Source organism: Triturus cristatus, chromosome 3_1 (genome assembly GCF_964204655.1).
Source record: "Triturus cristatus chromosome 3_1, aTriCri1.1, whole genome shotgun sequence".
NCBI lineage: Eukaryota > Metazoa > Chordata > Amphibia > Caudata > Salamandridae > Triturus > Triturus cristatus.
The window spans coordinates 226643298-226669440 of NC_140583.1; the positions used below are offsets into that span (position 1 = coordinate 226643298).

General features: G+C 47.3%; 1 protein-coding gene across 1 annotated transcript in view; it reads right to left on the reverse strand.

Moving 5' to 3' along the window:
- LOC146859975 (uncharacterized) overlaps positions 1 to 26143 on the reverse strand; it is a 274759-nt gene that overhangs the window by 45801 nt on the left and 202815 nt on the right. The window lies entirely within an intron of this gene.

The window sequence follows — 26143 nt, forward strand, 5'->3', positions numbered from 1 at the left end:
AGGAGCCCCTGATGGTTTGCAATGGAAGTATCCGATTGGAGGAGAAATGATAGACCAAACAGCCAGTAGTATCCTCACATAAGTTTTAAAATTAGTAACAACACCCCTGTGACAAATACCTAAAGCTACCTGTAAACCAGACCTAAAAATATAGCATCACATTTTGTAAAAGCGAAGAAATATAGCATCACATTTTGTAAAAGCAAAGAAACGAAGCACACTCTTTATGAGATAATAATTTTTTAGTTATGGGCAAAATATAATGAGAATCTCAAGGATCTTTGCTGGTTCACTCACACACTGTGAAAATTTTCACAGGTCCATCCAGCTTTAGGTCTACATTTTCACGAGCATAAATGAAAGATGGGATAATGACAACTGGGAATGGGTCAAGAAGTACTGCAGTTGTATTCCATAAATGTGGGCAGATGTGGTGAAATGTCGCTGAATGGTAGTAGTTTGGTAAGTCGCAGCTCCTTCGCCCCATCGCTACACAATCAGAGTGGTGTGCCCATCCTTTTGTGCTTACCCTGGAAATATGCCTCGAGTCCAATAGCCGGACATATGTATGACAAACTTTATCTCTTAGCCAAGAGAGTTTTGCTCCAGGGAACATTCCGTTTCTTAGTCATTGGTTTAGGCACATTGGTGAACAGAAATCGAATTTTCTCTCTCTATTCAGAGCCATTGTCCATTTTAGCCTCAGCAAATTACCTTCGAGCACTCACCTTCTTTTCTGTGTTGACAGGAGACTGAGACTTGGCTTTGCTGTCTGGTTGCATCATTGTAGTGGCATTGTAACACAGTAGCATCGCTAGTGAAGGGAGCAGAGGTCTACTACAAGACCGGGCCAGCAAGGGAGGTAATGGTTGTTCTCTTAATACACCTTTCAATAGCCCTTGATGTGTCCTTGCACTAATGAGGAGAACGTAGATGGTTTGATGCAGAGGTGATTTATTGGTGATCCTTGTCTGTGATGCAATGTTCTTTCACGTTTTTGAAGTTATTCCACCGCGATCAGTAAGCTTATATTATACATTTTTCTCTTTAGCTTCTTAATTGCCTCCACCAATCTGGCAAAATCTGACTTTTGTAACTCTCCTATTAGCAGTAGGTCACAGCTTGTTTTCAGGTGCAACTTGGACACTAAATGGGTTCATGAGATTGTGGCCCTTTGAATGGCTGATTCTGCGACTGTACTTCTGGCAGTGGTTGCTCCTGAGATGCCCCTGTTTGACTCCCTTTTTGCCTTCCTCTTTCCCTACCACACCACCCTTTCTCAGACAGGCTAGTCTGATGTTGCTATATGATTTATCAGAGGTTGGTGCTTTTGTATGTTTAAAACGTTTTTATTGAGACAAAACAAACCATGGGGGAGGGGGATAGGAGGGCAGGATACATGGAATACAGTCAAAGAAAAAGGGTGCAACTCCAGAGGGTTGGCAATAGGTAGCGCGGTGGGTCAGGGGGAAAAACACAGTAAATGAAAGCTAGAAATACAAGCTGTGGAATCCCCGCACGCGTATCCGACACCCCAAATCTAAGCAATAAAAACCCCCCCATCAACACCTCAACAGAACACAATCCCCCCCCTCCCATCCCCCCAGTAACGAAACAACAACACTCCCCCCCCCCCCCCCCGTCCTATGGTCCCGCATCAGAGTAATCCTAACCAGGAAGCCCCGCACCCCCCCCCCCTCCCCGGGGGGTCCCCGTCTCACATGTAAGCTAGTCCGCCGGGGTCACCGGCGGCGTCAGCCTGAGAAGCCTAAGATACCTCGGGCAGGTGAGCTCCCGGAATTCCGTGGACAGCAGCGCTAGAAAGGGTTGCCATAGCTCTTAAAATTGGTCTATCTCCCCCGCAACCGTAAGCGACAGCTTCTCCATCCCCAGCACATGCCAGAGCCTATGCAACCAACCGGTGATGGAGGGGACGGTGGTTGTGCGCCAGTGGATTAGAATGTTCTGAACCGCAGACCCCAGCGCGATTGCGATCTGCCTACCCCTACGGGACTTCAGTGGGTACATTAGGTCATTGGGGAGGCCCAACAGGACATACGCTGGGAGTCGCGGCAGCTCTATCCCAAAGTGCTTATCCACCTCGTCCAAGACTTCGTTCCAGTAGGCGGTCAGCACTGGGCAATCCCAAAGAATGTGTGTAAGGGTATCTTCCTGCCCGCAGCTCCGCCAGCACCCCCTGTCAGTGTGTTTATGCATTTCATACAGTCTCTCCGGGGTGTAGTACCAGTATGTGGACACCTTAGTAAAGGTCTCCGTAAGGCCCGTGTGATATGCAGAGTGCCGCGCCCGATACGCAATTTTGTCCCATTCCTTGTGGCTGAGTGTCCTACCCAATTCCCTGTGCCAACGCTCCCTCCCCGGGTTGTAGTAGTGAAACGGCGGGGGTTGTAGGTATTTGTACAGGTCGGTGATCAGTTTAGCGTCGGAGGTCCGAGTAGCCAACCACCTCTCATACGGTGTAATTGGACGGGCGGCGGTGGCACGCACCTGGGGCTGGAGGGCCCAATGCCGAACTTGCATGTAGCGCAATCTGTCCAGCTCCGTCAGGCAGAACTCCTGGCGGAGTTGCTGAAAAGGAACCACTCCTTCCGGGCCATAGATCTGGAAGAGTGCCCTGCAGCCCGCCTGCACCCAGTGGGAGAAAACCCCCGGCTCCATCCCTGGGGAGAAGTCCGGGTTGCCCGCAATGGGAGTGAGCGGCGAAGGGAAGGTGGTAAGGCCCCGGGCCTCACAGACCGCGTCCCACACACGCAGGGGGACCCGCGTAACAAAGGAAGCGTAAAGATTAGGGGGGCGATGCGCGCGGCGCAGGAATGGAACCTCTTGTAAGGTGCGGCCCGCCACTGCCTGGTCTTGGACGAGCCAATGTTTGTCGGACTCCCACCTGCTCCACTCCACCAGATAGCGGAGCTGTGCCGCCTGAAAGTACTTACGGAGGTCCGGAATGCCGAGCCCCCCCGCTTCCGGAGCAAGCGTGGAGAGGACCCTCTTCATGCGTGGCCTGCGGCCCTGCCAGACAAAGCGGGAGATGTCAGCCTGCATTTGTCGTATCCAGCCCACCGGGGGTTGGAGCGGAAGGGCCCGGAAAAGATATAGTATCTGGGGCAACACCGTCATCTTGACCGCCGCGATTCGCCCCAGCCAGGACAGCAGGCCTTTGTTCCAGCGGCCAAGCTCGTCCTTGATCTTCCTGCTGAGGGAGGCATAATTGGCCGTAACCATCTCCGGTAATGTAGGCGCCAGCAGAATCCCCAGATACGGCACCGTGGACGAGGACCACTGCATGGGGAAGAGCCGCTGAAGATCCCTCCTGGTTTCCGCAGCCAGGGACACGTCTAATGCCATCGACTTGCTCATATTCATTTTGAAGCCGGCCACCCCCGCAAAGGCGTCCAGCTCTCGGAGGCAAGCAGGCAGCGACCTCCTAGGGTCGTCCAAAGTCAGCAGGACATCATCCGCGTAGAGACTGACGGTGTGGACGTACTGGCCCATCCGGACCCCGACAGCATCCGGATTATTACGAATCCTCTGAGCAAACGGCTCCATGTAGAGGGCAAACAAGAGCGGCGAAAGAGGGCAGCCCTGCCGCGTGCCGCGCTCGATGGCAAAGCCACCGGAACTACACCCGTTGACCCGCACCGACGCTGAAGGATGCTTATAGCAGTTAAATACCATGGTGCGGAACTTATCGCCGATTCCCAGTTTCTTGAGGACCAGCTCAAGATACGGCCAGTGAACTCTGTCGAAGGCCTTCTCCGCATCAACGGACAGCAACATCCGCTCCCCCGAGATCCTTGAGGCCTTCTCCAGAACATGCGTCACCCTCTTGGTGTTGTCAACCGTCTGTCTGCCGGGCACAAAACCAGCCTGGTCCGCCTCCACCAGGTCGGGGAGGTGTGGACTCAGCCTGGACGCGAGAATCCCCGTGTACAACTTGAGGTCGACATTTAAAAGCGAGATGGGTCGGTACGAGCCGCAGAGGGCCCGGTCCTTCCCAGGTTTCGGGATTACCGCGACCGTCGCCCTCAGGAGATCTGGAGGGATGGCTCCCGGTTCGGAGAAAGAGTTAAATAGCCGAGTAAGGACAGGGGCCACGGCCGTGCAAAAAGTCTTGTAAAATAGCGACGTGTACCCGTCCGGGCCCGGGGCCTTGCCATGTTTCAGCCGCGCGATAGCTGAAATCACTTCCTCAACATGGATGTCCCGCTCCAGGTGGTCAGCCTGAGCCGGATCCAGTACCGGGAGGGTCACCGACTCCAAATAGCCGTCGGCATCCCGTGGCGAGGAGGGCTCCTCAGCATACAGCGCCTCGTAGAAGCCGCGGAAAGACTCCGCTACCTCCGCGTCCCCGGAGACAACCCCCCCGTCCGCGCCCACCAATTCTTTCACAACGCTGCGCTGTTGCGCGACCCGGAGCCGGTGTGCTAGGAGCTTGCCACATCTGTCCCCCCCAGTGTAGTAGGCATGTTTCAAGCGTAGGGCAGCGTACTCCGCCCTGTCAAGATCCAGAGCCGACAGGAGCTTCCTCGCTGCCTTCAACTGCCTCCACACCCTCGGCGCCCCCGTGCGGCGGTGGACCTGCTCAAGCTCCCGGACTTGAGCTGTCAGCTCATCCCTCTTCAGTTGCCGCTCCTTATTCTCAGCTGCAGAGATAGAGATGAATTCCCCCCGGAGGACGGCCTTCAATGCCGCCCACTGTGTCGCCTGCGAGGTGTCAGTGTTGCTATTGTGGGTGAGATAGTCCTGTATGACCTCCCCGATGCGTTGCACCACCGACTTTTTGTGTAGAAGTGTATCCCGGAGGCGCCACACCCCCCGAGAGGGGGAGGCCGCCGGCCACTGGAAAACGCCGGTGACTGGGGAGTGGTCAGACAGGGTCAGGACCCCGATGTCCGCCGCCGTGGCAGCGGCACGCATCGGTCCACTCACCAGGAGGTAGTCCAGCCGTGAGTAGGTTCGGTGTGCGTGCGAGAAGTAAGAGTAGTCCCTATCCGTGGGGTGCATGGAGCGCCAGAGGTCGTGCAAATCCATTTCCGCAACCCGGGCCCTCCCAGCCTGGGACAGTTCCCCCGTCTGCGGGAAGCGCTGCGCCGATCTGTCCATCACAGAGTCAAAGACAATGTTGAGGTCACCCCCCAAGATAATGTGGCGGTCGGGGGAAGCAGTGACATCCACCAGCGCGGAATCTAGGAAGCGCTCTTGGTGATCGTTTGGGCTATAAACGGAGCCGACCGTAAATGCTATGCCTCCCAGGCGCATGCGATACGCAAGGAGCCTCCCCTTCTGTTCAGCACACTTATGCAACACCTCCCCCCGAAAGGAGCTCGCTAGGAGAATGGCTACCCCCGCCGTCTTGTTCGCTGCCGAGGAAAAGAACTGGGTAGGGAACTTAGCAGAACGCATCCTATGGCAATCTCGGGGCAATAAGTGTGTCTCCTGCAAAAGGCAAATGTCCGCCTGCGTCCCCTCCAGCAACGACAGGATCGCTCTGCGCTTCACCGGGTTGTTCAGACCCTGAACATTAAGGGTCACTACCTTTAGGCCCGGCATTCCTCGCGGGGGTCGGGAGCGCCATGCAATGGGCAGGGAATCAGCGGGTGGGGCGCGCGGGGCCGCAGCGCCGGACAAGCCAAAACAAAGCGGGCATAGACAACATCGGACGGGACCTTCCCAACCCCAAAACAACCCCCTCCCCCACCCAAAACACAACCCTGGCAACTAGCCACCCACAAACTCAAACACCCCATAGTCTCAGTCAAGCCCCAAAACGGGCAAGTCCGTAGAAAAGAGCGAAGTGGACGTCCAGCCACTCACCTCCAACCGCTCCCCACCAACCCCCCCGCCCCGTACCAAGCATGTAAAGAAGCTAAAGACATCTCCCCCCGGAGTGTGTGTTAGGCCGTCAAGGCCACGCTAGAGGAGCCGGTCGAGTCCCCGGCCGCCGCCCTCAGGGCGTCGGCCATGTCCGCTCTGATGGTAGGGGAGTCCGGGCGCCCCACACTGGTCGCTGAGCGCCGCCTCGTTGACCTCCGCCGGTTTCGTCTCTCCGAGGACCTCCACGACGGCGTAGCTCCCTCCTCCTCCGCCGCCGTGAGCCCCAGGACACCACAAATGTCTTGCAAGGAGCGTAGCTGGTGTAACACTCCGTTCCACCGAAAAATCAGGCGGAAGGGGTGACCCCAAGAGTACGGCGTCTCATGCTCGCGTAAAAAGTCAGTGGCAATCCTGAAGGACCTGCGTTTCTGCAGAGTGATGGCGGAGAGGTCCTGGTAAAGCGCCACCGGCCGATCCCGGAAAGTCAGGGGCTGTTTCCTGCGGGCTTCAGCCATGATGCGTTCCTTTAGTGGAAAGTCGGGCAGGAAGGCCAGAATGTCCGGTGGAGGTGCCGATGACTGGCGCTGCCGGCCAACCCTATGCGCCCTGTCAATGCTGATGGGAAAGTCCGCAGCCTCCCCCAGGATCTCTCGGAACAGGGCCCGCAGGTAGCTCCCCAGATCGGACCCCTCGTCCGCAGTCGGCACGCCACGCACTCGGATGTTGTTCCTCCGAGATCTGTTCTCAAGGTCCTCAGAGTGGGCCTGAAGCTCCACACACTGTTCCCGGAGGCGAAGAACGTCCTGCTGGAGGTGGACTATCTCCTCCGCTCGCTGTTGGCCCTCCGTCTCCACCGCTTCCACACGCTCGCCAAGGCCCTCCACCTCCCTGCGCACTTCTCGGACCTCGCTGGCCACCTCCCGCTTCAGTGTCTGGAAGTCCTCCCTGAGGGAGCTAAACAGTTCCTCCATAAAGGCCCTCGTGACGGGTGGCTCCCCTCCAGTCACATCCGCCGGAGCCCGGGAGGGCCCCGGTGAGGGCTGCGTCCTGTCCCGCAAGTGCTGGGCCCTGCCAAGCATGTCCGGCAGGGTACGGTCCCCTTTCTTCGGGCCTCCTCTTCCAGACATCGCTAGCTCCGCAGTCGGGCACCGATCCAGGCGCCCCAGGGATGCTCAGCCGCCGGCTAGCACTCAACCTGGGTATCCCCCACGAGTGAAGTCGCTGCGTCACAGGTGACAAAATGGCGGCCCAGTCCGGTCACCGTCAGCTGCAAGAGCTTGTGTGAGACAACCAAGGGGGCCGCAGCGGAGGGGTCTCATCAGCACATCCCTCCGGTAGTCAGCCCAGCAGCAGCGGGGGTCGCTTGCATCCAGGACTCCGGCGAAGGCTGCCACCACTGCTCCTTCGGGGCCAAAATGGCGGCCGGGCGGAGCAGGCCAAAGCGACCAGGCCCGACGACACCACCGGGGCCCCCGAGGCACCCCACAGTAAAATAAGTTCCACCACCGGCCCCCGTCTGTCACGCACAGGGGCCCAGATGGTCCAACCCCATCAGGGAGTCCGCTGTACCTCGGCTAGGGGTTAGGGCCTCCGCAGTGCGAGGTGTCGCCGTCACCAGTCTGAGTGCCGGGGCACCCGTCCCAAACCTTCCACACCGTCGGGTCCCTTCCCGCAAGGCTCCTTCAGTCACCGTCGAACGGCGGGCCAGATCCCCTCCAGAGCGCAACTTTCAGCACCAGGCCCAGCCGAGGCGCCCGGACAGCTCTCCAATGCGCTCCGCCCCTCGGGCTCGCCGTCGTCGTTCCTTGATCTCGATCGAACTTTTGGGGGGGTTCCCCCGAGGCGATCCGAACCAAAACAGCACCAATGTGCACCCCTGATGCTCCGCCACGCTCCTCTCCCGCGCTGAGCCTCAGCGGGGGGAGAAGAGCATAAGAAAAGGGCTCTAGCTTGGCCGGGCCGGAGGAGCTACGGGAGGAAGCGTCCGCTCACCCCGCCATCTTGGCCACGCCCTCCCAGGTTGGTGCTTTTGATAAGTCTTGCCAGATCATTTGGGCCCAGCTCTTCCCTGAACACTTCCTCATCAGCTGAGACTAGCTATGATGCAGCACTATCTCTATGGCAGTGACCAAGTGACCTGTGAAACTAAAGAGGTGGTGTGATCCAGAGACTGTTCTCATGTATTGTAATATAATGTTGTTTTTTTATCCTTCCAGACTTATTTAAGGAACCATACCTATCAGGGTATAGTATCAAGTGCATGTCATTTGTTTATGCATAATTTCTGCTTGATTGAGTAGCAGACCACATTGTTGTTTTCTCAAAAGAGTAGTATAGGGATCTTCTAAGGTCCTGATGAGAAGCCATGGGGATGGCTTCAAAACATGTCGACTAAGGAGGTGGTAGTTCATTGTAGCACAGTACCGCCATTCCCCACTTTTAATAATACCAGCTAGAAGAAACATTAAAATGTATTTTTCCACATGGCCAGGTATTTTTAACATACTCCATTATCTACACGTTTGACCCTTCCACACTCACTCCAGCATTACACATAGTATATTCAATACTAAGTGCTCCCGCGTCTTTGTTTGTCGTAGCACGCCCCGTCCCGCAGCTGGGTCGGAAGAACCCGATGATGAAGCATGCCACCAAGGGTTCTTTTGGTGGGTGAGGGTTATTTTAACAAAACATTGTGCTCCCCTATACCTCAGTAGGGATACACAGTAAACACTTTGGAAGGATATCTTCATCTCAGTAATAATAATCAGTGTCCTTTGTCTGGAATTGGATAAGAGGTAAGTGGTTACACTAACCACAGACAAAACTGAGGTCCTAGTTATTACTGGAAAAAACAACCTCTGGTGCAAAACCGATTAGCCCCGTGAAATGGTTCCCAGTCCCACTCCCTCCCTTGTAGAGAAGAGACTTGGAGTCAAAATTGATTGCGCCTTATTTTTGATCAGTTAAGTTTCTACAGTAGCCTACTCATGCTTTTTTCTAATCTCAGAACCTTGAGGAAAGTAATTCCCTATCCGATGGAGCTTGGACAAAAGTTGCTGTTGTTAATGCGCTCTATCTTGCTCTTCCCATTGCTCTTTTGAAAATACTCCCATTGGTTCAACATGCGACGGCAAGGCTCTAGATGTGCAACATATGTGCAACAGTACATCCCGTTTTCCAAAGGCTGCATTGGCTTCACCTTCAAATCCATTAATAATACTGCACCAAGACTAGGCATATTCCTGGTCTTCTCCTTTGCTCTTCTTTGGACAACCTCAGTTGCCCCCAAAGTTCAAAAAGCCACAAGTGACGGGTGCAGTTTTCCTTCCTGTGCCCCCTGTCTTTGGAATCTCCTTCTTTGTAGTGTTCAAGCATAATGGAACCACCTATTCTTTAGACGCTCCGTTAAAAAACTGTCCAAATTCTGCTACTCACCACTCAGTGCCAATAGTGAACCGGCCCTCTATAGTTTGGATTAATATAACAAAATAACAAGAACCAACTTGGATCCTTGAGGAGGAGTGTCTGGGTAAGGAGCCCGGAATGATGACAACAGCAAAGGGAGAGGAGCTTAGTAGACCTATAACGACAAGCACCAATCCAATGTAAACCCAAAGAGTTGTCAGACACAGGCCAAAAATAAATGCTCTCTTTATGCTGTCATGGCCATGATGACCCAGACGTGACCTTCTAAAGTGAATTATAAATCTATGTACGAGCCCGTGCACACGCTCTTAGTCTATAGTCCTCCCTAAAAGCCAAGCTCCAGTATGTCATATTCCCCATAATTTGTTTCTCTTAGCAAATGTATTTCTTTCTTTCTCTGTTCAATGGTATTATAAAGTGAGTCTGTGTATCCCCTTTTCTGAGTTCTGTTTCACATGGGGACTGTTAATAGTTTACACAGGAAGAAATGCTCTGGTCTCCCTGTGTCAACCTTGGTGGATACGCACTGAACAGTGTAGAAGAAGCTAGGACATTTTTCTGTATACAACTTTAATAAAGGAGCACTTTAGAATTGTAGGAACCCTGTTTCTACAGCTTTTTTTTTGCATTACTTGACAACTGCCTTAGGGCACGTACATAATGTTAATTTAAGAAAACGTGTGGTTGATAATGGGAATATGGTCATTCAGTACACCACACTTTTGACCTCTCCTATGTATCCATACACATCATCCTAGTAATCTGCATGTTTTCAGTTGGAATAGCTCCAAGATTTTTCAAAGCTGTCTTCGAGGGAAGTATGACAAATAATGAAGTTATTTTGCTAAGGAGAATGTTGACTTTAGCACAGGGCTTGGGGTTTGGTACACCAGTCACCAAATATCTAAGCCTTAAAACAGAAGGCATTACTGGACACTCTATGGTGTCTTTCCCCTACTTTGTCTCTCTAATAAAGGAATATCATTAGAAATAAGGATGAAAGCTTGGTTATCGTCAACTGACATAGAAGGGGTTGGCTTCCTGCCATGGAACTATATCATGAACTTAGACCAAGCTAGATTTTACTATTAAAACATAACTAGCAAAACCCCAAACTGGGCAAGTATAGTGCAGTCCCCAATACAAAATCTATTTTCGAAAGTGTTCCCTTCTATGATAGTGTTTTGGAGTGTGTCAAAAAATGTAAACTCTATTGCTTGAAAAGCCTGCAATGTGGTTCATCCCTTACCTTTTAGCCTGGAATAAATCATTCCACTAGAGACCATGGAGCACTTTATGAGTCTTTTTCATCACTGAAGTTCGGTTTAAGATGCTGCATTTCCATAAGGTGCAAACATACATAACTCACCTGAAACAAAATGTGAAATTATCTATAATTAAAGAACCCTATCACTATCCCTATCTCAGTCACTCAGATAGAAGAGAGAGACATTCAGGGCCAGATGTAGGTAAAATAGAAATACCGAATTCTTAATACCGAATTTTACCGAATCGGTATTAAGAAATCGGTATTTCCGATGTAGATAAAAAATCGGAAAAAATACCAAATCGGTAAAATTCACCGATTCCTTAATACCGATCGGTATTACCGATTCCTAAATACCGAATCGGTAAATACCAATTCGGTAATTTAAAAAAACAGCAATTGAAGATTCAGCCAATCCTGTGCATCCACACACCTCCCAACCAGGAAGTGGCCACACCCATGCAGCTGCACTGAATCCGAATCTGCTGGAGAGGCAGGGAGTGCAGAGAAGAACACAGGAGCAAATGAAATAACATTTCCTGATACAAACTGCAGAATGGCCAAAAAGGAGAGTGAAAATAATATTGCAGAAAGGAAAGGAATAGAAAACTCAAATTTAGTGAAAGGGAGCTGGTGGTCCTAATTGAGGAGGTGGCAAGAGAACACACAAAGCTGTTTGGGAAACAGTCACTGCAAGTTCCAGAATTCCAGAAGAGAAAAATATGGATTGGAATACAGGAAAATGTAAATGCCATTGGAGTGACCCACCGTGAAATAGACGTACTCAAGAAAAGGTGGTACGACGTCAGGAACCTGGCAAAGAAGAAGATGGCCGAAAGGAAAAAACAAGCCAGCCTGACAGGTGGAGGAAGAAATAGAGCACCTGCACTGACTGCATTGGAACTGCTGGTGGAGTCCACCATTGAGCCTGAGAGTGTCAGCGGGATCGGGGATGCAGACAGCTCAGCCAGAGCTGGCAACAAACAAGGTAAGATGCATGCACAACAAGCTGCGCCCCCCACTCCCAAACCCCATTCCCCAATGAGGCAGTGTGAATCCCACTCCAGTACATGTTTTTAGTAAACTCCAGCAATGCATTATGGGAGATGTAGTCAGTGTAACACCTATCATAATAGTCATCCCACTGAACACAAAGGCATGTGAAACACATCAGTGATAAGCAAGCAGAGGACAGTCAGATGAATTGGCAGACATGAAAACTAATTTTTTCGAAATGCTGCCAGACAAGTGATCTAATGTACAATTTGTCTCCACAGGCGAGACATCGCGCAGGTCTGCACATGTCAAGGCAGGAAAGGCACCCCGGAGGAAGAGAACGGAGGAGGCCATTTCAACTGCAGGTCACACCACACCACCACCACCGGCATCAACACCACCAACGGCATCAACACCACCAACGGCATCCACACCACCAATGGCATCAACACCACCACCTGCAACAACACCACCACCGGCATCAACACCATCACCTGCAACAACAACACCACCACTTGCATCACCAGCAGCGTCACCACCGGCATTACCAAGACCCAGGAGGCATGCAGTTGCCAGACTCCAAGAGATGGAGTTGTCCGTGAAAGACTGCAGGATTGGAGAACAGTCAACGGTGCCAGTGGATGGCAATAATGCAGGATCACAGTCCCCCACAGAGCGATCACACACAGGTGCCAGATGCCTCAGGGCTAGGGAACCCAGTCCATCTTTGCAGGGCGAGGAGCAAGGTGTGTTTGCAGGTCTGGAGGTGAACATGTTAAAGGTCCAGCGCCTTCAAGCGAAAGCAATCCAATCATTTCAGCGGCAGATGGGACACGTGACAGCAAACATGCAGAATATAGAGAAGGGCATCTGCTCAATGAACACAACACTGGCTGAGGGCATGAGGGACATGGCTGAGGGCATGAGGGACATGTCCCAGTCAGTGAGGCTGCTATGCAGCAAGCTTGATGAGGACAGGGTGGCATGGCGCAGGGAGAGGCACAAAATGGAGAATTATACCAAGGCGGTGAACCGCCTCTCCACTGCCACTTCTCTGCTCTGCAGGTGCTCCGTGGCCATGCAGGATGAGATGGCACACTGCAGCCGTGATGCGTCAAGGGGGCTTGTGACAGTGACCACTGCACTTGAAGTGCTCCTAAATAATCGGGCTGCCAATACTGGTGCAGGTGATGTGGGCGACAGTGAGGAGACAACAAGTTGCAGCAGTGTAACGCCCCCTGTAACTGAGTCCAGGAGGAGCAGCAGACGTCAAGGTGCTGGCACTGGATTGATTGCCAGTGACGACAGTCTACAAAGGGAATGCAGCAATGTTTTGCGTGGCCGCAGGAGGTAATGCAAGCCACACTTAGTCTAGCTAACTGGGTGACTTAACCCATTACATCTTTGTAGGGTGTTTACAAATAGGACTGCCATGTTGAGCCCTTCATGTGGTGGCGTAGTGTCAATATATTAAACTACGTCATTCAAATACAGCAACTGGCTGTGTCTCCTTACTTACTCAAAAATAGTTGCGTGTGATCTCAGCCCGTCTTTGTCTCCCATCTGGTGCAGGCGCCACTCCTGCTGTGTTGGGCTCTGGCTGTGCAAATTCATCATCATCGTCCTCAGAGTCAGTTAATTCAACTGTTGTACCTTTCTTAGTGGCAAGGTTATGCAGCATAGCACAAGTTGCAATGATCTCGCAGCAGTTGATTGTTCGTTACTGACGTGCGCCTCCGCTTTTGTGGTGGCAGCGGAACCTACTTTTCAATAGTCCAAACGTGCGCTCCACAAAGTTGCGTGTTGATTTGTGCGCCACATTGTATCGTCTCTCACTTGGGGTTGATGGGTTTAGGTAAGGAGTGAGGATGAATGACCGCACAGCATATGCGCTATCACATAGGTGGGGAAGACAGTGCCATTAATAACAGTCACCAACACATTAATCTGCAGGAAAACATCAGGGTGTGTCACAGTGATTTACCTAGCAGGTATCCTTCTCCAAATTTTCCCGCAGCCAGGCGTGTGTAGATCCCACTGTTCTGGAAAATGTATGAGTCGTGGGTGCTCCCTGAAAATTTGGCCACGATGTCGGTGATTAAGTTGGCTGCACCGCAGATTACCTGCACATTAATGGAGTGGGTGGATTTTCGGTTTCGGTAGATGTACTCAGTGGTTGCAGGTGGGCAGATTGCAATGTGTGTCCCATCAATGCACCCTATAACATGCGGGAACTGTGCCTTTTGGTAAAAGTCTGTCTTGGTTTTTTGCAGTTCCGCCTGTGTGGTTGGGAAACTTATGTAGTGATGCGTTCTCTGCATCATGGCATCCAGGAACTTGTTAAAGAAACGGGACAGGCAACTCTGTGACACACCACCTACCACAGCTATCACCCCCTGGTAACTGCCAGATGCAAGTAGGTGTAGGCTACAGAGCACCTGCACATGTGGTGGTATAGCGTGCGCCCTTGGTGTTGGATGCTCCAGGAGTGGGTGCAGGTCCCTTATCAGGTCCAGGATGGTTTGGGGGTGTAGCCTGTACCTTTCATGGATCTCTGCCTCAGTCAGTTGGAAGAGTGTGATGCGCTGTCTGTAAACGCGCTCCTCCCGTCTCCAGATCCTCACTCCTGCTGGCTGTAGCCGTGGCCGCCTTGCAATAACATAGAGGGCCGCCATAGTGATCATGCTGTTGCATTTTGAGGCTGTTTAAATACAGTGCACCTGATTACCACCTGCTTTGAGTCAGTGGTAATTACCGACTCTTAAGTACCGAATTTGTGGAAATTTGATATTACTGAATTTTTCTACATCTCTTTTCTCGTTTTTACCATTTCTTATTTACCGATTCGGTATTTGGGGGTTCGGTAACTCTGAATCGGTAATAAGGAATCGGTATGTACCGATTCCTTATTACCGATTCCTTTCCTACATTGGGGATTGTTAAATACCGGTCGGTAACGCTAAAATCTACCGATTTTCGGTATTACCGACCGGTATTTAGCTACCTACATCTGGCTTTCAGACCCAGAATTTATGACGGTTTCATGAGAATTGGAAAAAGCGTCTTGCTTTTATCACCATTTGCTCCAGAAAATGTGTCAGTTCTTTATCAAATATATTTTAGGACTGAGAAAGAGACCAGCCTCTGCCTCTTGGTTAAACATATCATCAAGCTTAAAGGTATTTACCCCTAATCTGCAGCTTCTAGTAATTCAGCAAAGCTACTGCTCACCCCTAAAAAAAAGCTATGTTCAAATGTAGAGCACAATGATGGAGATGTAGAAAAGACGATGCTGAATACCTTCACATGTTTAGCACTTGTCCCCTAACCCTGGATTCATGACAGGAAGGGTAAATCAAAATGATTACAAATGTATAACTTCAAATATCTCCTGATTCATTCATGAGCTTTCGTCAGTCTCCATCCACAAAAAGATTCATTTGCAGTGCATTGCTAAAAGTCTTGTAATTACATTAATGGCCTATTGACTCCAACATCACTGGACGAAGGTACATCACATTTGAAATGCTAAATCTACCTTTAACTCAATTTGGGCAAGCTACCTAGTCCAGTTTGACTAATGGACAATTCCGGCGTCTCTTCATACTACTGAAAAATGAAAACCACTCTGAGCTAGTGCCTAATATAGGGATTAGATACAGGTACATAGAGGACAACTAACATAAGCACTTCCCATGGAGTGCTGCAACCCTGCTCCAGTGAGCATACAACACTATTGTCACAAGAGCTGTATCACAAAATGTTTACATTTGGAGCCCACACGAATACGTTTTGCCTCTTTCATCTTGTGTAAAAGTCACATTTGAGAGTTCATTGTCTCACTGGGGCTTGTGATCTTGTCATGTGTTACATAGGACAAGCCTGCTCTCATTTGAAGAGCTAGGGCCTAAAAAGACTTACACTATCTGGTTAATTGCCCTGAAATCTATTGGTTGACATCCTCAAACAAGCAAATCAGAAATTTATTTTCACATACATTGCATACCTACCTAGGAACATTAGCAATAATACATTTGGTAGGCATGTTCAAACTTTATACCTCTCTACAAAAAATATCTAACTGTTAAGACCCACACATTGAGATTGCTTTCAGAATCTCCACACTTTTAAATAAAGGAATGAAGGAAAGAAATAAATTAATGTATGAAAAAATAAAGAAATTAGTGTGACTATTAGAAGGCGGTACCTCTCAGTGTTCCCATTGTGTGTAATTGTATATCTCCCTCGGGTAACTAGTTCTATGTATGTAATAGTGTGCATAGTGATGATAATAATACATGTTTTTGTAATTGTATTACATCAAATAAGGATCTTCATTATTCAAAGTAGCATATGCCTGTAAGTCAGACATCTTTCTATTAACAGTTTCCATGTCCCATTCATCTGAAATAGACCCTGGAATATTAATGCCATTGGGCCCAGGATAAGCTATAATGTTTGCAGCGTAGAGATCTCTTCGTGCTCTGTGTGATGAAGTTCAAAGTTTATTCTGATTGCACAATTAATTAAAAACACAGCAAACATTACAATTTTGGGAAATAAAACCCTAACAGTATGAAGAGCCTGTACCATACGTTATCACATGATTAAAATACAAACATTCAGTCACACTAGCAGCTGATAAAGAGCAAGGGTAGGCTAAGGCAAGTACGAATAAAAGTGCAAGTGTATATCAGAGCCATTAGCAAGAAAAGAAAAGGCCCTCGTCCTACACATTCCAAAGTTAAAGTGCAAGCACTATCAATGCCGATGAACCATAAGCACCAGCAGACCTTTAATAAGGGAGGCATTCCATACCAATGCTTACTGAAGCAGACAATGCATCTTATCACGTATTTAAAATACAAACATTCATTCATACTAGCAGCAGATAAAGAGCAAGGGTAGGCAATGACAAGAGCACATAAAAGTTCAAGTGCATATCAGAGCCAATAAGAAGACATGACTCTCGCCCTACCTATATCAAAATTAAAGTCCAAGATGTATCAATGCCTATCAACCATTGAAATAATCAAACCTACAATGAAAAAAGCATGCCATGCAAAGCTAATTGAACCAGACATTGCATCTTTAAACTTTACTTTCAAGGAGTAACCTTTTTAAGCATTGATACAGCAATAGCCATAAACCTAGTGAATCCTGCTGTCAGTTGGCATGAGTCACCTTTCAAACATTCTGCTACTGCTGTTATGCAGGCCCTGATAGTTAATTGACTGATAGTTGGGAAAAGATAATAATGTCTAAATGAATGTAATAAGGGGATATAAACATAGGACTTGGAAAAGTGAGTCTTGGTTAAAACCACAGCCCCTACATGATGCATCTGAGGTGCCTGTAAGGCGACCATACTAGTACCCTTTGAGTGGTATTAAGCCAAATCTCAAGTGAATTTGTTGTGACTTTACTTCAAGATTTATACAGAAATGATAGACTGAAGGAGTAATTGATTGATATCAAACAGTATTCTGGTCAGCATACTTCATAGTACTAATAAGACCTAAGTTCTCGTGAGCTGATAAAAGCCTTGCTTGCTTCATCAGAAGGAGGCAGTGCAGACTGCAAGCAGTCTCTAGCAGCAAGTAGGTCAGTAACTTTTTGAACAAGCTTCTGAATATCTGATTTTGTGTCCTGTATAATGTCCCACAAGAGTCTTTTTATCTATCCCTGTTGGGCTGTTGCAAATTTGGAGCACATGGATAGAAAACCAGCAGACAGGACATGGTTTTGACGGGCCAGATTACACTCTAGGTGAATCTGTGCTTGAGCTGTACCGGGGGGAAGCTGGAATATGTGTCTGTAAAAGTGACATTGGGCCCAGTTAAAGCCTACTTGTCATATGGTTTAAATAAACAAATATTCCATATGCTAATATGGACATCAATTTTCTTTCAATCTCTTTGTGGATTGCAGTAAAAATCCGGGCTGGAAAGATTTTGAAGAAGGCACTAGAAAGCAAACGTAAGCCTTAGCAGACGTTGCCAGAGCCTCGATGAGCGGAGTAGGAAGGCTGCGTTTATTGATCCAAACTCCTAGGTTCTTAATTCTTGGTATTCTTTCGATCTTTTGTGAGTTTATAAACCAAGCTCCCATTTTGATTTTTTTATTACCAAAAATTAAGATATTAGTTTTCGTTGTATTAATGCTGAGTTTGTTTATCTTGCAATGTTCAGCCAGAAATGTCAAGGCTCTTTGAAGACCAACTGCAGTCTAGTCCAGAATTATCGTATCATCATCCTCATCATAACTGCTTTATTTCTGCAATACACCATAAAAGCATACTTATACAAAAACAAACATTATCATAAAAAAAAATCTTTAAAGTAAGAACAGGTTCACAATAGATTTACATCCAAATTTAAAACCATTATAGGTCAATTAAAACTAGCATTTCAACAATATTCCACTATATTGCATACTTAAATAGAACATACAAAATAAAAATAATAAAACTACCAAAAGACTAAATGTAAGGTTCCTATTTTAAAATTATACACCCACACTCTTAGACTCAATTTAGCAGTTAAAAGAATGTTGGCAAGCGATTACACAAATATACAGGTAGGGCATCATCTCTTTATGGAGCTTTTGTACATGTCCCTAGACTGGGATATCAATCTGTGAGTATGAGGCCTTGACACAATGGCTTGGTATTTGCTCGTATAACCCAACTGATAATGTAAATACGTGGCTACTGCACACACAATTACCTTCTTTGTCTCAGCTCATAGCAACTCCAGAGCAGTGGAACACTGTCTCACACCAATTTCTCCACCTCTTTCTAGGACGGGCATACCCCAGGCAAAAAAGGAAATAATGCTGAAGGGTCTCGTCTGCACTTAAGCATACAGTGTCCAGGCTTGCCTGCCCTTCCATTTTTTTGCTGAACATCAGCACAGGAAGTGTTCCATAACGCAATTGAATATAGAATTTCCTACCTGTTGGTACTGGGATAAAATCCAAAAACCCTTCAAACCTGTAATTCAATTTGATAGTCAGCAGTAAGACGACCTACACTTTTGTTGCTCACCTCTACGCCCCACATATATGTCCAGTACTGATCCTTTAGCTGAACCTTTGAGAGCGTGGTCCCAGAGGTTCCCATACCCCAAAGATTTTCTATCTAGACCCAGTCTAGAGAGGGTTTGCTTAAGAAAAGAGAGCCACTTGATCTTCCCGCCCATGTCCAAAGCCACTATGTCCATGAAAACTTGATAATAATTATCCAATGCTAGATTTGTACTCAATCTACGCCAGTAGGCGATCAGCCTCAATCTAGCCTTACTTGTGATTGATTTTACTTCCATATCTCAAAGTATTTGCAAAATCGGTGTACTCACAGAGAGGCTTAGAAGTGATATTTAGAAGTTATTTTCACCTGTCACTAAAAGTGCAAGCTCCACATGGCCCCATATTTCATAGGTTGTTTCCTATAGCTTTTGTGTGGTAGATATTAACGGCTGGTGATACCTGCCTAGTTTGTGAACAGTTGAATATTCTTAAGACAGCTGATGCACAGTCTCAACACAAAATGGAAAGCAGCCGGGTTATAAGAGACTGCACTACCTGGATCAGTCACGTGGTATAATGTTATTGCCCACCTCAAATGATCAGCTGCCCCTTGATCACAAATAGAAACATGCGATTTGGTAATCGCGCGCTGTGAGAGGCAAGCTGAAGCTCAGTGGGTCAAACTAAGTGCACTCTTTCTATCTTGGGGAAGCCAAGACATGTTAGACGAAATTCCATGACATATTAGACAAATTCAGACACCCTTTCCAGGTTAGTGCCTTCCAATGGAATCTGGTCTCTAATGGATCTATGATGATTAATATCTATGAATTTGGTTTTACTCAGATTGAATACTACCATGAACAGCCACAGCTCATGCAGGTAAGAGTGGTGGGCCGAGTGGGGAAGGGAGAATTCGACAGACGATGATAAGGGAAAATTAAATAAATAATTCATTCTCCCTCGTCATCGTCCGTCTAAATCCCCCCCGCCCCCACCCGGCCCCACAGCTCTTACCTGCACGGGCTGCGGCTGGCCACGAACGGATTTATCAAGACCTGGATGCCCATTGGTAACCTAGATACCAACAGGGTATCATCCACAAAGAGCAATATTGGAATTCAGCAGACAGCTAGCATCGGTGCATCTCCCCTGTACTGCCCTTTGGCGGCCACAACATCGTTCAGATATAATGTAAATAGGGTCGGCGCTAAGACGCATCCCTGCCTCGCCCTACGCCTGACCTTTATCTGATGTTTAAGCTCCCCTTTCTGCCCCATCGCACCTGCACTAAAGTATCCAAATGCAGCTGCAAATGTGGTTTTTAAGTCCACAAAAATAACATTAAGGTGTTCCTTCTTGAAAGACCACAGTTTTCCAGTAGATTTATAAAATCCTAGGACCTGGTCTATTGTACTCACTTTCTTCCTGAACCCTGCCTGAAGATTAGATAGGGCGCCTACTTCTTCAATCCACTCTTCAAGACCTGTCTAGCAAATATTTTGTGGAAAACATCCAACAAGTATCATAGTCCTATAGTTTGGGGGATATCGTTTGGGCCCTTTTTATAAATAGGCACTATTTTGACAGTCTTTCAAGAAAGTGGTATCTCTGCGCCCCCCAGAATTGCCTGGGTAAATGTATTCAAGTACTCTGACCATTTATCACTCTATGCTATAAAGAGGTGCCCAGGGATCCCGTCCGGCCCTGCGGCCTACCCAGCAGCAATACTCCATACTGCCCTCTTAGTTATCTCAAGAGTTCTAGTGAGGGCATCTTTTCGCGAGGGCATCCTAGTGTTTAGAGTGACTGATAGACAACATGCCTCCTCCCCTGGTATATCAAAGTGCTGAGAAATGATCCCTCCATATCTGTGCTTGGATATGGTTAGATATAGCAGTCTGAGATGGGCATCTACCATTTGCCACTAATTTCCAGAACGTCCTAGAATCCTTGGACTTGGCTGCATCATAAACGAGATCCCAGAAACGAATATCCCACTGCCTCTTGGCCTTCAGCTGCACCTCTTTGTACCCTAACCGTCTGGCTTTAATCAATTCGTTGTTGCCACTTCTTAGCGCTACCAATTAATCCCTTTTAGCTGATCTACAATTCTTATCAAACCAGGAATAGTTAGAGGTAGGTTTAGGTCGAGCTCTCATACTTGAACTCTGGAAGTGGTCACTAGTCAAGGAATATAAATCCGTTTTTATAACCAGAAGTTCCTGATTTCTAGAAGCAGAGTTAGGGAGTTTATCTATATTCTCCAAAGCAATCCAAAGGGCCTCCTTACTACTGTCTAGGATCTCAGGCTGGATGACGACTTGAGACCAAGTAGCTTCATTTATTTGCTAGACCAATTTCTCTGCTGAGAGATAAGGAAGAGGATTCATGATTGGACAGAATGTAATCCATCGTGCAGTGGATAGCTTTAAGATCGTTATCTGCCCTTGGGACTATTTTCATATCTATCACACAACTTGAGAGGGACAAGGATACAAGAATGTAATCTATCCTACTGGTATATCCAACTCTATTATACATATAGCTGATTTAGTGTGTGCATTACATGCCAGCAAACCATAAACTAGAGAATGTGATAGCCAAAGGTAGGATTCCCATTCCCCATCCTCTGCCTCGCCCACTGCATCGCCCTGATTGAGCAGGGGCTCAAAAGTAGTGTTCAGATCCCCGACAACAATCAAAGGAGTATGGGATCCTGAGTTGAGAAGTATTTTATCATCTGTGTATTGTAGCATAAGCACCTTCCGCCCTTGTAATTTCGGTGAAAAACAATTTACTCTACCATGGTGGACATTCAGGTCCGCAAGGTACAAGTTGAAGAGTAAAGGAGCCAAGTGCATCCTTGCTTTAGTTGTTGTAGATCTTATTTGAGAAGGGCCATTTGCTGGACATTCGTACCTTGACCCATATGTTAGTGTGAAGGCTCCTAATTGCATCCAATAAACTAGGTGATATGCCTCATACATCCAACTTGGCCCACAATAATTTTCTTTCTACTATAGCAAAATCGATAAAAGCAGTGTAAAGCTGGCCAGACCCCCTTTTTAGTTTATTTATTTTATTTGTAAGGTTTTATATAGCGCTAGCCAGACCCAGAGGCATCAGAGCCCTTTACATGTACAGGAACACAACAAGAAAAAGAAAGCATTAATTAAGAGCACAAAATAACAATCAAGGGAAGCACAACAATTTTAAAAGTCAAGGGCGGCAGAGTTCCGAAGGGTTCATAGGTAAAAACATCTGAATGATGCAATGTTGGAGAACAGAGCATAAAATAGGATAAAACACATCTGAATAATGCACTGTTGGAGAACGAACACGGAGTACAAGAAGAGAGTAACCAGGGAAGGACAAATTAAAGAGGTGGGGGAGGAGGGGTAGGAAAGGAGGGGTGAAGACAAGTAAGAGTGCCCAACAAACTGATAAACAGCGTGGAAATGTGGAGCAGTTAGGGTAGCAACGCGCCAGGACGAGCTAATGTTAGGATACATAAAAGGAAGAGTGAATGGTAGATCGAAGAGAGAGCCAGGTAAGTGGAAAGATAACCAATATGGGCGAAGCGCAAGGATAAGGACTGCAGGGCCAATTAAGGATTCCAATATTTGTTGAGAAGGTGATATTTTAGGTCTTTTTTGACCCCCTTTTTGTCGCCTCGTTGATTAGTATCAACATACATAGTAGATTAATCTCGGTGCCCTGCCCTTTTTGAAATCCAGTCTGTGTGGCGGGAATTATTTTGTTAAGCTGTGCCCAGGCCTCCAGCTTCTTGTGGAGGATTTTCTCATAACATTTCTACTCTACATCAGAAGGGCAATAAGTGTGGTAAATAAAATCTTCTTTACCGGACTGAATTTCATACGGAATCTTAAAATAAAGTAAAATAGCTCAAAATAACAAGAGGCAGAATCCGTGGTATAAGAGGTTTTCTAAATGGGCTTTATTCCATTCAAAATGGCCGACTCGAGTCGCGGCCTTCAGGTTCCGTCACCACGAGGGTTCAGGAAGTGAAGTACAATACTTTATTGACAGACATGCATTTTTATAATAAGTACATTACAATGAAACGAATGTAGAAGGCGTAACATTTGATAAGAAGAGTGACATGACAGGTACGTAATCGAAACTAGGCGTAATAAGGAGTAAAAGAAACATGATTGGTTAGGATTATCAGACATAGGTGGATCTATAAGATAATACTTGGCATAGATGCGCGCGCAGCAGCATGACGTGTGATAGACGTGCAACTAGGGGTGAAGGGGACTTGACATTTAGCTCTACATGTGGAGACGAGAAGTCTGGGGGGTCAAGTCAACCTAATCCCAAATCATATCTAACATCCTATGTTTAAAGAACTATGTTATCCACAAGGAAGGACTCTCGGACAGAATCTAGTCTATACTGACTGTGTGCGTGCACAAACGTCTAAGTGTCTATATGAGATGCGAGGGATAGAAAACTTTCCATGGCAGCAGGGCTATGAATCACTTGCAGGAGGACGGAAAGGCTGAGTCCTTGCTTGTGAGCTAAGGGAAATGTTTACCTAAATCACTAGACAGGAATGCATCGGCTGAAGAGCAAAATAGATAATTCGAAGGTGAAATACAACTTCTTGGCAGGCAGGCGAAAACTGGCCGAGGCAGGCACCGTTAGCTGCACAGGGAGTAGGACAAAGTTCATGGATACAGATGCGAGCTCAAGCTGAAGCTGTCAGAGACAGAGAGCAGGGAAAGGCTTTGAGGACAGAATCGGGCCTACTTGCCTGAACTGTAAAAATGTAGTAACTTAGCCATATAAAGTCGGTGGCCTTTCATACCTAGGAATCGAATATCCAGCCCATCGATGGCGGATCTGACAGAGAACATGTCGACGGTAGACACACATATGTTTGCGTCTTAGAAACTGGAACTGGAGGGAACATACATGTACTTGTAACATGCATATAGAACCGTTGGGGTCCAAGATAGGGGACATAACTGATCAGGAAAATCCACATTTCCACATTCCCTCCTTGTCCCCTTCTTGCCCTTCAAGAGACATCAATCTTCATTATTCCATCGATTTGCTCATGGAGCATCATTTCTTCTTCCTTCTTCTTCCGGCATTCTGAACGAGACCTGTCATATGGGATGCATGATGTGGCACACAGACCACAAATCGCTGGTCCACATTGTAGGCATAAACAACAACTGAAAAGCATAAGAAGGCCAATACCTAGGAAGGATAAAACTCTCCATCCCCAGGCTGATATCATACTCCAAAACCACCCGGACCACGTCCAAGTGCCTGGATTTTCGTGTATCTGGCTTACAATCTTATGAAGGCGTGTTATAGCTTTATATACAGATGGCGAATTTTCTGGTATGAATATGCAGCAGCTGGATCCGATGACCCTGCAAGCTCCGCCCCTATCGGCCAGGATGACGTCAAGGACAAGACGATTCTGGAGAACAACAATTCTCATCGCTGATTGTTCCTCTGTCAGATTGCCTAGGGCGGCTATAGTCTCGTTTACTACAGCTTCAAAAGTCTTGGTGAGTCTGCGTATCATCTTACTATTTGATATTGTACCTATATAGGGAAAGATACCTTTATTGAAATCTACATATTTGTCCCATGCCGTTTCAGTATAATCGACAACTGGGAGATCTCTACGCTCTCTATTGTGTACTAAATGAACATTTCGATAATAATCAGGAGGAGCTAGGAAAACAGGTGGCAAAAGGAATGCTATGTAACAGGTACCATCCCAATCTAGAGGCAGACGCATATATGCCGTCTGACCACATATAAAGTAAGAATGGCGAGAAGCTCTAAATGAAGATTTACCTTGATCACTATATTCTACTATAGTAACGCATTGGCTATGGCCCATATGTATGGAACCAACTTTTCTCACACATAATTCACCCTTAACTGGAAATACAGACATAGTGGGCAGAATTAGTTCAACTTCGGATTTGACATTCAAAATCATAAGATTAGGCGTAAAATTACCTAATTTATACACTTCATTTTCTAAATCAGTTCCTGTTCTACTGGGGTGACCCTCCTTATTAGGGTGACAGACTTTGAATAAAACTAGATTCAGATTTCCCCATATCCAATGTTGTTGATAAACTGCTGTGTCTGGGTCTATGGAATTTAATAAACTAAACCATGCTCCACAGGAGCCATTGTGTGTGAACGGATGTGGAAAGAAAGGCAGAACTCCTTTGTTATTCTGATAGGGAGGAAGTCGGCCACACACCCAACAATTGGTGGCATTACTAGTCTGATGGGAATGATGTAACATACTAATGAATGTGTTATTGCGCAGCGCAAGTCTATAGGACAACTCATGTGGGGGTAGGTCACTAAAAGAATGTTCTCCAGTTATATTGAAAGCACGTTTAGAAACAGGATAATACATATGCAACAATATACTTGCAGTAACTATTAAAAAACTCAAGAAAAACAAAATTAATAAAGTCACAATACAGTGGCTACGCAGTGATTTACAATAAGCATGTCGTTTCATTATGATTCTGGACTCTACATGATTCAGACCTAAGGGATACATGTCGGGACAGATTCAACCGCTTCACCTTGGAGAGGACTTAAACAATCAAATCGTCCGACAGTTTAGATCTGGACCTGAGTTTCTGTTTATAGAGTTCGGTGCTACTGGCCTCAGCCAAAGGTAGCTTTGAGTCAATGGGGGAAGACACACGGGGAGTACTGTTTGTGTCAGGAGGAAGTCCATGAAATTTTTTTATATGGCTGGAATGCACCCAGCCTTTCCTCCCTTCGATCTTCACAGCTGTTCTGGTCGTCAGCAGGACCAACTTAGGAAGCCTCCACCTTGGCTCCAGTTGGGTTTTCCGATCAAAATTCCTGACGAGAACATAATCGCCGGGAATTACATCATGAGGTTTCACCTCGGTGTTGTCGGGAAAAGCTGCGACTACCTGTGAACGACAAGATTGTAGTGCAGACATCAAAGAAGCCAGGTAATCTGTCAGCATATTACAGTCAACATCAGTTATTTTACGGGGTATAGGCGTCCCCCACATATTCGGTGGTCTACCAAAGATCACCTCATAAGGGGATAACCCTGTTCGAGAGTGTGCTACCATCCTCATGTAAAATAGCGCAACTGGTAAGGCTACTATCCAGTCCACACCTTTTTCCTGACATATTTTAGACAATCTGATTTTTAAAAGTTGATTATGTCGTTCCACGAGACCTGCTGCCTCGGGGTGTCGGACACAGTGGAATTTCCACTGATATCCCAACAAAAGTGAGACATGTTTCATTAATTCGGATGAGAAAGGCTGGCCGTTATCTGAATATACAACACGTGGTAAACCGTACCGTGGGAAGAATTCTCGAACTAGCTGCTTGGCAGTAGTCGGGGCAGTGTAATCTGATACGGGATACGCCTCTGTCCAACGGGAGAGAGCGCAGACAACTACGAGAACATATTTGAATCCTCGACAACGTTCCATCTGAATATAATCCATCTGGAGGACTTCAAAAGGATGGTCAGGAGGCTGAAATCCACCCTGCTCTACGGGAACACTC